This window comes from Onychostoma macrolepis, chromosome 24, assembly GCF_012432095.1.
Source record: "Onychostoma macrolepis isolate SWU-2019 chromosome 24, ASM1243209v1, whole genome shotgun sequence".
NCBI classification, from domain to species: Eukaryota; Metazoa; Chordata; class Actinopteri; order Cypriniformes; family Cyprinidae; genus Onychostoma; species Onychostoma macrolepis.
This window is the reverse complement of record NC_081178.1, coordinates 14,098,185-14,113,246: the sequence shown is the minus strand read 5'-3', so window position 1 is coordinate 14,113,246 and position 15,062 is coordinate 14,098,185. Positions and strand designations below refer to the sequence as shown.

Below are 15,062 nucleotides of genomic sequence, written 5' to 3'. Positions count from 1 at the left end.
GTGTGTGTGTGTGTGTGTGTGTGTGTGTATGAGTAAGCAGGCTCTTTCATTTTAAGCCGTGCAGTGAACATGCATGTCATGGACAGGGCCTGCTTTGGGCCACTGCACATCTCAGGAGACTTCATTAATTATTCAACCCTTTAACTCCCAGTGAGACAAGCCCGTTCGCTGTATGTGGCCGGTAACCCCAGAAAAAGACCATTACATACAGGTTACCTGAGTATATGCAGAATAGAGATGATGCGTTGCTATGGAACCAGCGACAGGAAGATTCGGAGCATTTAATAACAAGAACAGCGGCAGAACTGGGTACAGTACGCCGAAAGAAGCGCGTATGTATGCAGAAGCAACCAGAAGTGCATCTGGGGTGGAAGAAGCGGCCAGCTCATGCTGATTTTATACGGTTAAAGTTGAAGTATGGGCACAGAATTGACATGTAAAACTTGATTTAAATTAAATAAATTAATAATTCAATTATATATTAAATGATTAAATACATAAATATTTAATTTAATAATTTGTATATTGAATATATAAATTATAAAATTAAATAAATGTATATATCAAATACAATTACATTATAAATTATTAAATGATTATTAAAATATAAAATATAATACAAATTATTTAAATTAAATTAAATTAAAATTCTAATTAATTTGTTAGACTTAATCAGATCGCGCTGAATGCTGGTATTTTAAATTGTGTAGGGATCTGATATTCAGCGTAGACGCCATATTTAATTTTTCACGAAGGAAACCGAGGCTGCGAGGGATACACTTAAACTCCCATATCAAGTCAAAAGATATCTTCTGAGTAGCTGGATTATCGACAGACAGGTATGGCGTCTGCCTCGAGTAGGGTACATAAGTTTGAACACATTAAATAAACATTAATAAACATATTAGTCAATGGAGTCAACGGAAAATCCCCACCGTGAGAGAAAAATAAACGCGCGCGTTTGTGTGTGTGTGTGTGTGTGTGTGTGAAGGACGGGGTTGACTAAATGCCTCCAGCGTGTTCCGCTTGTGAAATTTTATGCCTTTAAAACAATGCTATGTATTTTGAGGATGTACATTTTACTGGCGTTTTTACGAGAAGCATAAATAGGCTACAGATGGTTACATCAACAAACAGTTCAAGTATTATAAACTCTGAACTTTCTAATATTACATATTAAACGTTGCGCCTGATTAAATGACACAACAGAGGAACCTTTCAAGTAAAATTTCTCAGTCTTCTATCATGCCTCTTATAATTCGGATCAGTTTGAGGGAGCACATATTTGCAACATAACTTTAGAGAGACGCTTTCAGTGTCGAAAACAATGTTATTCAGATATATCAGACAAGGGAATGCATCTTGTATGACAACTACTCTGTTATTGAAAACCCCTGTAAATTCCACAGCATTTTCCATTTAAAACATGGTCAACCTAAGGCTGACATATAAAAAGGATGAGGTCATCGAATGCCAGGTGTGCATTTATCAATGTAATCTATGAGTGCAGGGACCTCCCACAAACTCACTGGCCTATAAGAGCACAGCGAATTGAAAGAAGCAATGAAATCAAGTTTTTACCACAGTATGACATAAATAAATATAAAAACATGCACACAAATCAGAATCTGAACCCTTAAGCCTCCAGAGTCCACTACATCTTTTCTCAATCTATGATAAAAAAAAAAAAAAAGTTTGGTTGCCTTTTAATTCTTTGGCAATAGACATCTGTTGAGCCACATGGCCAGTATTTTGCAGAGTGGAGGACACTTGTTTTGAAGGATTAGCTGACTAAGACATTCTCTGTGTCTTCCCTGGCTAGCCATGTTTTATTGTTATTGGTTTTGGGCATGATAGGAAAGTTTGTAACTACAGGTGTTGGACACATGAGAGACAGGGACCAAATCAAGTTCATCACAAAAGATAACAAAATGTGTTTTATGTCCTTCAGGATGTGAATGGTTTGGATGCTTTTAGATTTGCTGGGAGAGAAACTGTGCTTAAGGTTAAGGGAGAGGGGCCGTTCGAACACTGGCAGCTACACAACACCCACAATTAGTGGTGTTTGCTGTGCTTTGTCTGCATGAAGCTGCAGCACAGGACACATAATGGCCACCGTCAGGCCGGGGAGAGGGATCGAGAGAAAGAACTGCTGCTTTTCAGCTCAGAAACAATGAGGCCCAGGCTGGAATAGCCTCTCCCCACAATATGTGAAAGGCCCATCTAGGATTTGATTGCATAACTTGTAATAGAAAATGACTTGAAGAAATACACCGGCCAAATTCTTGTCTTTAATGAACTAGGTTCAGTGAGTCTGTTTTGAAACTACCGCAATTAACTGGTTACAGTCATGGTAGGACAATTAATTTACTTTTACATTTTTACATGGATTAGCACTGAGGTTAATTTTAAATAACTGCTTTACAATCACAATCATCTCGGAGAGTGGTAATGGGTCCTTAGAAAATGGTTGTTTTGATTGGATAATTTCCAAAGCTCTGCATTTCAAACAAACTAAATGATATTTTTCATACCATTAGGTTGATGAAATCTTGAAAAAAATTATATATATTTGCACCTAAAAACGGCTTTGTCCCTTTTTCTTAAAAAAAAAACAAAATGCTGGGCAGAAGGTTCCAATCTTTTAAGAGTCATAAGAACAATTCAATAAACATTTAAAAGCAGAAATGTGAAGCTTATAATTTCATAAAAGCACTAAATATTGTTTAAGCTGTAAAGCTGTTTAAATCATCAATTTTAGTCGTTTTAGGGTTTATGGCGTTACATTGTCATGCCGACTAAGTTGTAAAATTGGATGTAACTTTAAACAGAAAGGGTTAAATCTTTTTCACGCTAAAATCATATTATCATATTATCAACTATTGTTGGCTATACTGTATTTTAACGTTTGGATTAACCCATTCAGTTCCATTGTAAGTACCTTACTGTAACTGATTTTTGCTTTTGTTTAGGAAAAGGAGAGATGATTGGAAATTAATTTTTGCAGTAATCACCATTATACCACAACTGCTGTCGATCTTTTTCAGAATTCTTGATAATTTTCTCCAAACTAACAGCACCTTACGGGACATTTGGAATGAGGGGTTAGTGCGCTCTGGACTACGGCTGCCTTTGTGGTCACTGGAGAGGGAGGGCCCTCTTTGTTCTGTCAAGGACTTATCACAATCAGAATGTACAGTGTGTCAGGCACACACCGGCATATATCAACTTCAATCTCTTTTTAATGAGAAATTCTGCCCTCTTTAATATGTGCAAATTAACCTTCCCCCCTCCACTCCTGAAACCTCTGTATATGCACACCCTTCTCTCTATATCTGTCCCTCTCTTTTTCCCTCCCCACCTCCCTCTCTGCTTTTCCCCCTGGGGGCAGAACCCTACGATGGACATAGTGCTAGATTAACCATCAGGCTGAGTAGAGCACGAGAAGCTTTGACTATGAAGCCAACACTATTCAGGCCCATACCAGCTGCCTGCCTGGCCCTTATATTATTACCATCATTATTCTAACTATTATCAATTTTATATTCAAGCCATGTTGATTATAATTTTTGAATTACAGCTAATAAGGAATTTTTAAAAACAGAGAGTGGCTCCAAGCCTGGCACGGTGGTGTGCCATAATTTAATAGATTTCCTGGTAAGGGATCCATTTCCCTACAGTGTGCCCAGCGTGAGGTCCAGGGAGCTGCCAGCATCCTACTATTTTTTTCCCCCTCTTACGCTTTTTACTTAATAGGCAAAAAATATTGTTTGACTGTCTCTGTAAAATAGCAAATAAATAAATAAAAAAATAAAAACAAAATAAATAAAAATCTGGCAAAACACTTGATTTGGAATTATATTTATATCAACAGTTAAGTGAAGGCTTTAGTAAGCAGGCCTATAGATATTTTTATTTTCAATCTGAAATTGGTTCAAATTGAAATCTAAGGTGTTAAATTATTATTATTATTAGTAGTAGTAGTATTTAGAATAAATGCTGCATCTCAAAATAAACTCCTTGGTTTCACAAAACAATGGGCAATAATATTTTTTACGAAATAATTTTGCCCCTGTCTTGTTCTAATTGTAATACTTATTCATTTTAATAGCCAGTGCAGGACAAAGACCCTTTCCTCACTTCTAAGAATCTCTATATTTCTTTTATGCTTGTGGAAAATGTACATGCAAATTGAAGCCATCAACAGCCAGTGACGAAGTGAGAGTACATATTGTAAACAGTGTGTGCCGTTGCTATGGTACCCATTTTCACTTCAGAAGTGGGGAGGGAGCGAGTGTGCGGCGGGGAGACTGTCCATGCGTCTCCATAGTGATCAAGATGCCATGCAATCCTGCTATTCTCCACAGCAACTTCTGTGTTTCCAATCACACAGACAAAGAAACTTTCAATTTATATAGTGAATGTGCAACTATAAAGACATTATAAGTAATATTTCTGAAAAATGAGATATAACATTTGCAGTAAATACTGATTTCTACGAGCATTTTTCCTTCAAAACCAATTTCTCTAATAAGACTGAACTGAATTACAGAATATATTCCACCAATTAAGTGAAATGGTCTGTTGACCCAGTAGCGTAAGCACCGACCTGCATGTTCAGGGAACAGGCAATTAGGAGAAAAATGTAAACTTCTCCAGATCATCATTAGGCGATTCAGTCTCAGAGGAAATTGATTTTTTTTTTCTTATTCGACCCTTCCTCCTTTCAAATTCCATTTAAACCTCTCTCCATTTTCAATCCATAGGGTTTCTGCACACGTTGCCATCAGGACTGAATTTACTGAGGCAGAAAGAGTCTTAAGTCTCTCTCGTTCCAGGTTAGTTTCTTTCTTTTTCTTTCTCTAGTGTTTTAAAGGCATGGTTCACCCAAAAATTAAAATCTGTCATTAATTGCTAATCTTCATGTCGTTCCAAACCCGTAAGACCTTTGTTCATCTTCAGAACACAAATTAAGATATTTTGGATGAAATCCGAGAGCTGACCCTCGATAGACAGCAATGTTACTGAAACGTTTTATGGCCCAGAAAGGTAGTAAGGACATCATTAAAATAGTCCATGTGACATCAATGGTTCAACCTTAATTTTATGAAGTTACGAGGATAATTTTTGTACGCAAAGAAAACAAAAATAACCACTTTATTCAACAATTCTTCTTCCCTGCATCACATCGGCAACCATAATGTATTCTCAAAGTACTCTCGTAATAAAATTAAGGTTGAACCACTGATGTCACATGGACTATTTTAATGATGTTCATACTGTGTTTCTGGGCCTTGAATGTGTCAGTTGCTTTGCTGTCTATGCAAGGTAAGAAAGCAGATTTCATCAAAAAATATCTTAATATGTGTTCCAAAGATGAACTAAGTTCTTACAGGTTTGGAACGACATGAGGGTGAGTAATTAATGACAGAATTTTCATTTTTGGGTGAACTGTCCCTTTAAAACCCGATTCACCTTCCACTATTTTCCTGATAACTCTTTCACCACCTCTTTTTTTATTCTTTTTCCTTTACTCCCATTCTTTATTTTACTTCCCCTTCTATTACTCTCTGAACACTAGGCTGAGAATCAATGCCACATTGATTTTCCTATCAATAGACATTATCATAGATCAGGCATCTGCTAGCACTGGCCTCAATCCACGTGCCGCCTGTTGCCACGGGGACAGAGAGATTTCATCACTCCTCGCTCTCTGACAGACAGACAGACAGAGAGAGATGGCTAAAAAGCAAGGGATGGCAGGGAAATGCATGCACACACGCAGGGTAGAGGATCAATACCTGAAGTGCAAAGGATATTGAGTCAGAGGGGATGTTGGATTTGACTACCGGAGGAAAAAAAGTGCAGCTTTTGTCACCGAGCAAGCAGGTTTCAGAGATCTCCTGGAGTTTGCACATAAAATGCACCAAAACCATAAAACAGGTATCCCTGATTGTGTGATGGCTCCATGAAAGAAAAATATCTGGCAACAGAATATGATTAGCCAAAAAAACATGCACAAACTCACTCTATGCACATATTCATAAACATACATAATTATCGAATACCAGCATCTGAGAGATATAAGCTGTAGATCGATCCTTTGCGGAGACACTGACAACACATTCATGGGAAAATGACAAATACAAAAATCAGCTCATATCTGCAAAACATGGAACGCCTCCTTACAAAGCCGCTTGAGGTGTTGAAGCATATATGGTTAGAGGAAGATAATTTCCTCAATGTGTGTGTTTGTGAATGTTTGATTTCCTCAATCCCCAGTGGAAGCTGTGAAGCCTGAGGCCTAATGACCATTTCAGAGCTCTCTCGCTTAAACATGACATCCACTTTCCTCTGTCTCACACCCCCCGGTGCTTGAATTTGTGCAGTATGACTCATGGACGTACAAGTGACACCTTGCGGATTGTGTGGACTGGGTTCAAGCAAACAGACAGAAGCTCTGGGCACCTGAGGCTGTGCAGGTAACCCATGGAGGGCACGGTAGAGGATTAGTCCAGTGGAGGAGGAGGGTGGGAAGCAGGGAAACCTTTCCACCACTGCTGTACCACTACACAAAATTCATGTAGTGCATGCTCAAACATTTGCTTCAAAAATAAGTAGTTGTTTTAAATAGAGTGCTGCAATGATGATGTATTTTTGAAGGCCATCCTAGAATTTAGCATCACCCTGATTGCCTCAACAGAAAACCAATATCATTTTCCATGAGCTTTTGAATATTGCAGAAAATAAGCTCTGTGACCAACAAGTTTGATTATTACACATTTTGTTCATCGTGATAATCTTCACAAATGAACACATTTTTTAAAGCCTAAATACAATCACCAGAAGTAAAAATCTAAAAATAGGCATCACCATGTCACCACAACTCTGTATTTAAAATACATTTTCCCTGAAAGTTTGAGTTAAAATTGTTTGCAAGAGTGGGATTATAAACAGTGAAGCAAACTAGTAAGAAAATTAGTTTCGGTGTGTTGATGTTTAATATCCCCAACAACCTCTGTAGTTCCATTTAGCAACTTATTAAGCGACTGCTTTTTCAAGACAATTAAAAGCTTTAAAAAAATTCACAAGGGGTATACTGATGCATTTTATGTCGTAGAATAAAACGTGAAAATATCATGAGCTTGTGTTAGACTTTTTCAGGCATTTAACAGAAAAATCCAAGTGCTAAAATGCTAACCCATTTCTGGGTTTTGGCCTACAAAAATACATTATCCCTGCCGCACTATAGCTTGACCTGTATTTGTACCATTAGTTGTATGAATGAGAAAAATAATTCCTTTAGATGATCTGATTTTCCGTTTTATTCATTTTTAATTTTCTATTACTTAATTTTTAAAGGTTGACTTATATTTTGATAACAACATTTATACAGTGTTTATAGATGATAATCAGCATTTTCTTGTATGTGAAAGTTATGTTAAAACTATATTCAAATTTTATGAGTCAAGTCTGTATGTGGTCTGGAAATGTGGCTACATTTCTACTATACATAAAAAAATGTAAATTAAAATTAAAAAACAATTCAATCTAAAACAGAGCTTCAAAACAATACATTTTAAAGCTATTTGGCTAAAACTATAAAGACAAACCAAACATTCAGCATTATGTGTTATGAGTAGCTTGCTCATTCTTGTTTTGTCTAACAGGAGGTTGTCAGGTCAGGGGCATGCATGCAGTGGGCCATCCGTCTGTTTGCAGCAGAGTGCTTTTAAAGACCGATAGAAACACAAAGCATGGCCTGTCAATCAGAGCACCCCGGTCCCCTGGTGTAGCAATGGAGAGGCCTACTGAGAGAAAAGGAAGGAGGGCAGCAACACCACTTTCTCTTTGGTAATGGGTGTTGTAAGATGTGGGCTGAAATGATGTCTGAAATGTTGAGAGAAATCACATAGATATTGAAAATGATTTCTCTCTGTGGTGTTATTCAGCTGGTATGTAATGTTTATTTGTGTATGTGAATTTTTTAACAGATTTTTGTAGCGTGAACATGAACACAACAAGGTTTATTTATATATAGCCTACATAGCATTTATCTGCACGCACACACACACACACACACACACACACACACACACACACACACACACACACACACACACATATATATACTACACGGTTTCTGTTTACACATCTACCATTTTTTAGAAGAGAAGCTCGTGCACATTTATTTGTTTCAAGCAGAAAAGCAAAGCGACAAAAATAAAAATAAAAACTTCTGAAAGGGGTTAGAGAGGAGGGGAACAAAGAGAACACTTTGCGTTAAAGCGCGCATATGAAAGCCGATCCCTCGCCTCAGAGCTGCTCGGACCTCCTGCACTAGGAATTTGAGAGCCCGTGGTCCGCGTGAGCCTGATTGTAAAATGCTTTCATTTGTGCCGCATTAGTAGTCGAGAGGGAAATGGCACAGAAATCACCCTCAGAGCTTCAATAGAAAAGGAAACTTTGTCATTTCAGTTTAATTTGACTGGTTGCGAACATGATAAAGCCCACTGATTGATATGTGTGTGTGTGTGTGTGTGTTGCAAAGAGTGAGAGACAAAGAAAACCCCCAATAACATCACTATTAGCCATATTTGTATCAACTCCGCTGAATACCTTGTTTCGTGGTCGTATCCATTGTTGTTCTGAGGGCCTTGAAAACTGAATGATTAGTTAAACCCAAGCTGAAGCATCAGTGCGCGCACATTTACAGCAGGCCGACGTCAACCATTCGAATCCACATTAAAATGTTCCCATTTCTATTTTACAAAGTCCTAAACACACAGGCAAAAACTCCAGGTCTATAGTTAAACACAAGAATGAAGGCATGAAGCTACGACGATAGGAGTTACATAATCAATTTATAACTGAAGAAGATCTTTGCAACAGCCTATTGTAGTATCAGGATGTCGTGTTAAAACTGAAATTAATGTCTAACGCCTTGGTGTAGGCTAATGCCTCTAGATGCATTTTTAAAGGAATAAAAAGTTGTTTTTGCTCACGTTTAAAAGTCAATTCAACAAATTTGCTTCTGTGAGATAAATGTTAAGTCTCTTTAGCCTGTGCGAAAACAACAACTGATACAAAAACTAAGCAGTCTTTTATGAAGTGGGCTATAGTTCAACAGCGATTCCTTAAACGTTTACTTTAGAGTAACATAACTTGAAGGAATAGCACTGTAAAAAAGAGTGACTCAAATGAACGGTGAGCATGTAAGTTCCTGGAAGTATGAAATGAGGGAAGAGCAGGAACAATTCCAAATGTGTCAAAAAGACCTTATCCCGGGATGCCGATTTTTCCGTTCCGCTGAATGCAAAGGAACAGCGGGTAATGCAGTGTGCTCGAACGGCTGCTTTTCCCACTCACGGTCACAGGAAAATCGCAGCGGCGGCGTTGTAAAACCGGGCTTGCCTGACAAGCAAATAAAATCAGACCGCAAAGCAGCATTTGGGGTGTACGTGCACCGCGTATCTTTGAAAATATGCGACATCTTTAACATATCGATTAGGCTAAGCTGCATGTTTATGGAAACTTTATGGATTGTAGGCTATAGTGCATCTACAAAAATAACAGAAGTCCAAGCAAGCTTATTATTGTATTTACAGTAGCATATTAGGTCGAAGAAGAGATGCAAAATTTATTTTTTTTAAATGATTTTTTTTAAAGCAATATGATTTTTTTTTCAAATTTGGGTAATATTTGTATTTTCAAATATGCTAACGTAGCCCATTTAATAACGCTTATTTAATTAACTCTTCTTATTAACACCATCTTCCTTAAGTCTTAACATTTGGTTTGCGTACCAAATGAATTAGCCTATTCAACCGACATAACACAAAGTATGAAGTAGCAGCAAGAGAAGCATTGAGACAGCCTACTAAGCAATATGTCCGTAATAAACGGAATTGGTGACAGATAATTTCAGAAATTGTAACAATACAGTAGCAAACCGGACCGTTCTGAATTGTGCAACACTACTCTTCGCTGGTTGTGAATTTCCGCCATAGTGAATTTCAGTTTTTGACTGCCCAGCCGTTTGGTCTTAGTATTTGGCCATTACGGTCAAAAAACGACGTCTTTTCTGATTCAACGCCCACACTTGTATCCCACCACTGCCATCAAGCGGCCACGGCTGCGCCCCTGTTTATTCTATCATTATATCTGTATGTCTGTATGCGCGCGGGTCTGCGGCCTACGCGTGCTATTCGCACGAAAAAGGGCACTTTATGATTTTTGGTACGTGGTGTTCGTTATGCAACTAAATAAATGATTTTATCTCTTTAATAGGTTTAGGTTAAAATGAAGGGAAAGATAAGGGTTATGTTAAAAACGTGTTAGAAGAATAACCTACTCTTTGACAAATATGCCTGAATGAGTGATAATTCACAAATAAAATTAAATCCAAGGTTTATATAAAAATCGTGTTAAGGAACTGGACCAGAAGTCAATGTCAGTGCATTCGGTCAGTTTTGCTGACCAGTTGTCACCGCAACAAAAGCATTATTTTAAAGTAAATTTGCAGATTAATTTAATTTGACAGTTTACATATTTACAATTTATTGTCAAGTACTAAGGAGATTTTGACCAGGCCTTCATTTTTATTTATTTATTTATTTTTTGCCTGGTCAAATTCAATGGCTCATTTCGTCTTGACAAATTGTTGTTTTGATTGATCGTGGGCAAAACAATTTGCAATTAAATATTTATGGTCGAAAACATACACATTGTTCAAGCATCAACGTCATAAAAGCTCAACAAAGCTAAATCAAGTCAAATTTATTTGTATAGCGCATAAACGAACAAGGTAGCTAGCCGCACACCGAATCCAATACAGACTGAAAAAGATTAGCAAAACTTTTTTTGTTGTTTTATAAATTGCATCGTGCAAAAAGTGCAGAGACCATGTAAGTTAAAAACAAGTGGACACGAGTAAGCAAACGATTCAGCAAAGTGCTATCTCTAGTGCTCCAGTGCTTTGTAGGCTATAGTGCATTACATCGTTTCAAATCAGCGTTACAGAATTTATTATTACCTATGAGTTTTGAGCTTAAAATTGGGGTGTACTTTATCCCTTTGATTTGGTTGTCTTTTGATTGCTCGAGATGTTATAAAGCAACATTGCAGAAAAAAAGTTGTACCTGACTGATTTGAATTTGGTCCACAACAAAAAGAGAGGGATTTAGTTCCTATAGGGGGCAGAGTCACTCTCTGAAACCACGTCCAGACACACACACACACACACACACACACACACACACACACACTGTGAGGCTGTTTAAACCACGTACCATGTTTTTTCTGCATCCAGAATGTTGCTACATGGCATCTCTCGAGCAACATCTTGAAGGTTAAAGTAGCTTACTGGAATCAAAAGAGACCACCCCTCTTTTAAAGCTCAAAACTGAGAGATAATCAGATTTTGTAAATCATTTTGAGTTCTGAATTCTGCACATTATATAAGTTCTGCATTCGGCGCATTGTGGCACCATCGTTTTAATACGGAGATATAAAGCAACAAGTCTTGCCCGGCTCGTGATCTGTTTACTCCTTAACGAATAAGATGTAGGACTAGAGGGGAGGGGCGGAGACTCACAGCACTAACGTTTGGCACTGTGCCCACAATGAATGAGCTAGAGCAAGGGGTTGGCACGAAGAACCATTAGGATTTCCCAAACCTCACTAATAAACTGCCCACAGTTCACAGGATGAAGCAACACAGCGGCTTGTAAAATGGAGGGGGCAAAGTCATTAGTAGTATCAGTGGGAAGTGAGCAAACGTGTATTTTATTATACGTTCAGTCTTTGCAAGTGGTGAGTGAACAAATAGACCTCACGAGCCTGAGTTAAACGCTTTGCCAAAGCAAACAGGATTATTGTGAGTTGAGGCTAATCGTAATTGCGGTGTTGCGGTACAAGATGTGTTCGTCTGTCTTCGCAGATTTACAGTGGTCTTCACAAAATGTCGTTGAGGATCGTGGGAATTAATTGCATTTTTCGACAACAACAATTTAAATAAATACGTGGTGTGAAAATGAAAGCAAAGTTCTAATCTCGACAAAATTACTTGAGGCAATAAAATGGGTATAAACCTACAAAAGGCACGTAAGGTTTTCTATCAAAACTAACGTTTCCTCACATGCCTTTTCTGTATCTTTAGCCTACTTTTATTTACCAGACAACTGGGATTGGCGAAGTGCATCGACGATTCAAAGAAAATCATTACATTCTTATATTTAGCCTAATATAACATGATGCTCGTGTGCAGTGCCAGTGGTCGGATATGAACTAACATGATTTACTCTAAGTACAAAACAAATAACAAAACTTCCTTCTCCTGTGTCTTAAAGGAGACGTAGCTTAACCATTAGTCCTCCCCTCCCACCTCACAGTGCAGCCAACTTTCTTTATCTTTGCACTGATGATCGACAGGCCTGTCATTTTATGCTGTTGAAGCATCTCACAAGAGATGCCCTGACAGCTATTCTGATATAATTGAAAGGTTTTGTTTTTGTTTTTTAAATGTTGTGCAGCCCCAGTATTAATTAGGTAGTAGCCTAAATATTAGTTAAATAATTTAGCCTATATTTTACAACATTGACAGCCAAAGCTGTAAAACTTATTTTATATAAACTTTTTTTTTTAAATCTGAAAAGTATTTATGTTTCTGACAGTTTTTTTTCTTCCTGGTTTCATTTTTGTTTTCTGATTTATTTATCTTATTATTATCTGTTTTCTTATCCTTCTTTGTCTTCCTGTTAAACAATTAACATATATTCTATAAATATTATTCCCCCCTTATGAATGCTAAATATAGATTCTCTTAGTAATTAGAGAAACCTAAAATCAAGTCACTTCAAGATTAGTTACATTGTCATACAACTGTAGCTGCAACAAGCTGTATTATCAGAAACGCAGCAGTTTTCTTGGGTTAATTTATCAGGTTTATTCATTCATACTAAGAAAATATATAAGTGTTAGATGAAGTTCAAAAAGAAAAGAAAAAAAGTTTAAAGATCAATCTTGACTGTGATATGCATGCGTGGCCAAACACATTTAGGCCACCACATGATTCCTTTATCACACGCGAAACGCGTTTAAATATAAATAAATACATTAAATATTTTATTGACTTGCTTTTCAAATAAATAAATTAAAATATTAGATGATGCAAAAATGGCTTTTTAAATTTTTGTTTAGCCTAGTTTTGTTTATTTGTATAGGATCTCGTATATATTGTTGAATATTATGGCTTATTTCCTTAAATGAGAGATTTAAGAGATTAATTTCAGATAGGAGTGCAGCGTAGTTAAAAACAAATTTAATTCAGTGATTTAACGAATTTATTACATTTAAACTACATATATGCTGATTTCTAAAATAAAAAGGAGCAATAAATAAACGCATTTATGCAACCAATAATGCCTTTTCATTTCAAAGAAATACTGCCCTACCGAGCGAAATAAAATTGGTCAGACTTTAGGAAATTTTATCTTTCGTTTTAACACTTTTACACTTACTTTTTTCACTATATAGTGCCAATTTTCTCTCAACTTTATAGGGTATATTACAGTTGGATCATATTCATATTACTTCCAAAGCATTGCTGTATGCTTTGCTATCAGCTCTCCATATTGACCCTAGAGCTTTTGCTGTATGGTGTGAAGACAATGACGAAGCAATAAAATTGTTATTTTAACAAAACAGCCCATAACAATAGGCTAATGGCTATTAAATATCTCCTCCCCCTAATAAAAAGCACCAGTGGCGCAAAAGGTTAATTGAAACATAGAGTTTTCCCCTATTTGCATGAACTTTCTTCTAAACATTTGCTGTCGAAGAACCCCCTTAGTTAACAGCTGGTTGTTTGGTATCTGAAAGTTTTTCAGTGAAACGCTTAATAAGTACACATGTCACATCCATTTTGTTGCACAATCTTGTCTGGGCATTACCCAAAATGGCCGCTGTTCTGTTTGAGGGTTCCAAAAAATACATCTTCACCTAGATGTATTGCATATAATGAGGTTGATAAACTTTATTGAAATTCTTTTAAAAACGCTTTATTTGTCACTTTTCCTGTTGTATTCTATGAAAAGTGATTGGAAGCGATTAACTGCTTTGTGTCTTTGAGGAACTTCCTCTGAAATGACAAGGTCGACAGACAGGCAATGTTTTAATGACAGCAGTTTATTTTCGGGCTGCAGTTCAGCCTTAAAACGGTGCTCGGAGCTCTTATTCTGGCATCAGTTAGAGCAATGACCTTAATAAGACTGTTTTATTTTTCTTCTACATTTGGTGTGCTTCTTTAACTAAAACAAACTGGATAATATGGGTCATCATGCATATTCTATAGCCTATGCCATTTGACGTCGGGGTGATAACGCAAATAGCCTGACCAACTCTTTTGCGTATCATAAAATCGAGGAAAGTTTTTTCCCCCATAGAGAATCTTAAGGCTTCTCTCAAATATCAAAAGGTTGCAAAGCAAGGTTTCCCGATTAACAGAATGTTTTTAACCGAGTACATGCATGGTCCGATGTTAAAAAATATTAAAATTATAAAACACCCGTAATATAATATTAACATTTATTGCATAACCTCTTGATATCGCATGATCAGTGTGAGAAAATGTTTGACCAAACATATATGAATAAAAATAAAACATTATACAATAAAAGTGTTAGTATTACTAAATTATAAATGATAAATTAAATTATAAATAATAAATAAATAATAAATAAATTCATATTAATATATAATTATAAAAATAAATAATAATAAATTATTTATATAATAAATTATATATAGATTATCTCGTTAAGAGGTTGTACTTTGTTAAAGAATATTTCATGTAGCTTGAACGAATGAATGAATTAACGAAATAAATAAATAAAAATAAAATAAACAAAAAAATAAATAAATGTAACAGAATAAACATGCGAATACATATAAGGACATCATCATTCATTTAGTATTTTTTGAAGATTAAATATAGCCTAATAATTAAACAACTACATATTTGATGAACACCACTGATTCTATCCAAATAGCGGCGAGCAGAT

The 15,062-nt window shown here is 36.4% G+C and overlaps 1 long non-coding RNA gene across 1 annotated transcript; it reads left to right on the top strand.

Annotated features, from left to right (window-relative positions):
- The first annotated feature begins 752 nt into the window (after nucleotides 1-752).
- LOC131533371 (uncharacterized) lies at nucleotides 753-6,256 on the top strand. Its single transcript, XR_009269092.1, has 3 exons — nucleotides 753-839; nucleotides 4,767-4,838; nucleotides 5,582-6,256. It is a non-coding gene; the product is annotated as an uncharacterized LOC131533371 (long non-coding RNA).
- Nucleotides 6,257-15,062: the final 8,806 nt, after the last annotated feature.